The following is a 3,650-nucleotide window of genomic DNA, read 5'->3' as shown; positions in this document are numbered from 1 at the left end:
AATACATAAATACGCAGTTCTAAAGACCATTGCGTTTCTTACGTTGCGTTGATAATGTGACGCTAGAAACGAAAAAGCACGTGGGCGGGTGAAAGAGCACTGTGTGGAATAGAACAGACAGACAGACAGACAGACAGACAGACAGACAGACAGACAGACAGACAGACAGACAGACAGACAGACAGACAGACAGAATAGAACGGTACTGACTGACAGACAGAATAGAACGGTACTGACTGACAGACAGACAGAATAGAACGGTACTGACTGACGAGACAGACAGACAGACAGACAGACAGACAGACAGACAGACAGAATAGAACGGTACAGACAGACAGACAGACAGACAGACAGACAGACAGAATAGAACGGTACTGACTGACAGACAGACAGACAGAATAGAACGGTACTGACTGACAGACAGACAGACAGAATAGAACGGTATTGACTGACTGACAGACAGACAGACAGACAGACAGACAGAATAGAACGGTACTGACTGACAGACAGACAGACAGAATAGAACGGTACTGACTGACAGACAGACAGACAGAATAGAACGGTACTGACTGACAGACAGACAGACAGAATAGAACGGTACTGACTGACAGACAGACAGACAGAATAGAACGGTACTGGCTGACAGACAGTCAGACAGACAGACAGACAGAATAGAACGGTACTGACAGACAGACAGACAGACAGTCAGAATAGAACGGTACTGACTGACAGACAGACAGTCAGAATAGAACGGTACTGACAGACAGACAGACAGACAGACAGAATAGAACGGTACTGACTGACAGACAGACAGACAGACAGACAGACAGACAGACAGACAGAATAGAACGGTACTGACTGACAGACAGACAGACAGACAGACAGACAGACAGACAGACAGACAGAACAGAACGGTACTGACTGACAGACAGACAGACAGAACAGAACGGTACTGACTGACAGACAGACAGACTGACAGAATAGAACGGTACTGACAGACAGACAGACAGAACAGAACGGTACTGACAGACAGACAGACAGAACAGAACGGTACTGACTGACAGACAGACAGACAGACTGACAGAATAGAACGGTACTGACTGACTGACTGACTGACTGACAGACAGACAGACTGACAGAATAGAACGGTACTGACTGACTGACTGACTGACAGACAGACAGACAGACAGACAGACAGACAGACAGACAGACAGACAGACAGACAGAATAGAACGGTACTGACTGACAGACAGACAGACTGACAGAATAGAACAGTACTGACTGACAGACAGACAGACTGACAGAATAGAACGGTACCGACTGACAGACAGACAGACTGACAGAATAGAACGGTACCGACTGACAGACAGACAGACAGAATAGAACGGTACTGACTGACAGACAGACAGACAGAAAGACAGAATAGAACGGTACTGACTGACAGACAGACAGACAGACAAAATAGAACGGTACTGACTGACTGACTGACAGACAGACAGACAGACAGACAGACAGAATAGAACGGTACTGACTGACAGACAGACAGACAGAATAGAACGGTACTGACAGACAGACAGACAGACAGACAGACAGACAGACAGACAGACAGACAGAATAGAATGGTACTGGCTGACAGACAGTCAGACAGACAGACAGACAGAATAGAACGGTACTGACTGACAGACAGACAGACAGACAGAATAGAACGGTACTGACTGACAGACAGACAGTCAGAATAGAACGGTACTGACAGACAGACAGACAGACAGACAGACAGAATAGAACGGTACTGACTGACAGACAGACAGACAGAATAGAACGGTACTGACTGACAGACAGACAGACTGACAGAATAGAACGGTACTGACTGACAGACAGACAGACTGACAGAATAGAACGGTACTGACTGACAGACAGACAGACAGACAGACAGAATAGAACGGTACTGACTGACTGACTGACTGACTGACTGACTGACTGACAGACAGACAGACAGACAGACAGACAGACAGACTGACAGACAGACTGACAGAATAGAACGGTACTGACTGACAGACAGACAGACTGACAGAATAGAACGGTACTGACTGACAGACAGACAGACTGACAGAATAGAACGGTACTGACTGACAGACAGACAGACAGACAGACAGAATAGAACGGTACTGACTGACAGACAGACAGACTGACAGAATAGAACGGTACTGACTGACAGACAGACAGACTGACAGAATAGAACGGTACTGACTGACAGACAGACAGACTGACAGAATAGAACGGTACTGACAGACAGAATAGAACGGTACTGACTGACAGACAGGTGGGTGGAACGGGGCAGTGTGGAATAGAACGGTACTGACTGACAGACAGGTGGGTGGAACGGGGCAGTGTGGAATAGAACGGTACTGACTGACAGACAGACAGACAGACAGACAGACAGACAGACAGACAGACAGACAGACAGACAGACAGACAGACAGACAGACAGACAGACAGACAGACAGACAGACAGAATAGAACGGTACTGACTGACAGACAGGTGGGTGGAACGGGGCAGTGTGGAATAGAACGGTACAGACAGTAAGAGATGAATGAGATGGATTGGATTGGGTGATTTTACTAACGCGTGAGTTGTGCGCAGCAGCTTCAATGTCGACGCATAGTAAGGCATGGCAAAAATGCAGACGACCTCATTTTCCGTCAGCGTAATGTTGACCCGGCGGAATTCCTTGTTCAAATGGTCCAACAATGGAAGCTGAACATAAATGAAGGAAAAAATAATAAAATTGGACAGGAATAGGTTGCCAATACTAAAGGCATGTTAACGGGTAGGTACTACGTGATTCAGGCGTTACAATCTTGAATGAGGAAAAAGGAAAATCGGCAATTTAAAGAGACCTTTTAATACTGGCCTTCGAAACATCATTGCGAAAAGCATGTTCACACCGCAGCGTGTACAAAAAAAAAAAAGAAACATTTACTTTATACACTAGAGCCGCGTAAAGCTTAGGAAACTACGAAGCTGGCCGAAGTACCTCAGCGCCTGTATAGAGGCCCTGAGGTTGGCCAGCTTAGCTGCAAGTACTGCACTCGTATGAACTCGCACAACCATCGGTGCTTCTAAACCTTATTTCAGAATATGCGTCCGGATGTTTTTAAATTCTGGAGATCCGTACATATGTTTCTCTAAACCTGACGTCCAATAAATTTGAGAAATTACCCGTAGATGAGATATAGGAAAAGTCAAGCACCTTACAACGTCAGCTCACATCTCGTTTCACCCCTCTCCCCGATCCAACCTTCCTCATTGTCCTGGATCTTTCGGGAGACTCAGTTTCCTGTCGGGGCTTGCTAGTGCTGGACCTTGATACCCCGTACAGTCAGTGGGACATAAGAATTTCGCAGTCATTCAGCGTAGTGCATAGAAATGTAGGCAAATTCCTTACTTCTGGAAACGCCGACTGCAATGCTTTAATGGTGGTTCTGTTTCCGCTTTGCAATTGATCTCGCTTGTCTGCTTGGGAAACACTCCGCTGTCAGGAAAGAAATGTTAATATTTTTCTTTTTGTCTTTGAAACAAAATATAGAGGGCGGAGGTATACGTTTGCACGATGGTGACATATACGCTTCCATCGCACGCAATCTACACA

This window comes from Rhipicephalus microplus, chromosome 10 (genome assembly GCF_043290135.1).
Source record: "Rhipicephalus microplus isolate Deutch F79 chromosome 10, USDA_Rmic, whole genome shotgun sequence".
Classification (NCBI taxonomy): Eukaryota; Metazoa; Arthropoda; class Arachnida; order Ixodida; family Ixodidae; genus Rhipicephalus; species Rhipicephalus microplus.
The sequence above is the reverse complement of the archived record's forward strand: the minus strand, read 5'-3'. Positions refer to the sequence as shown.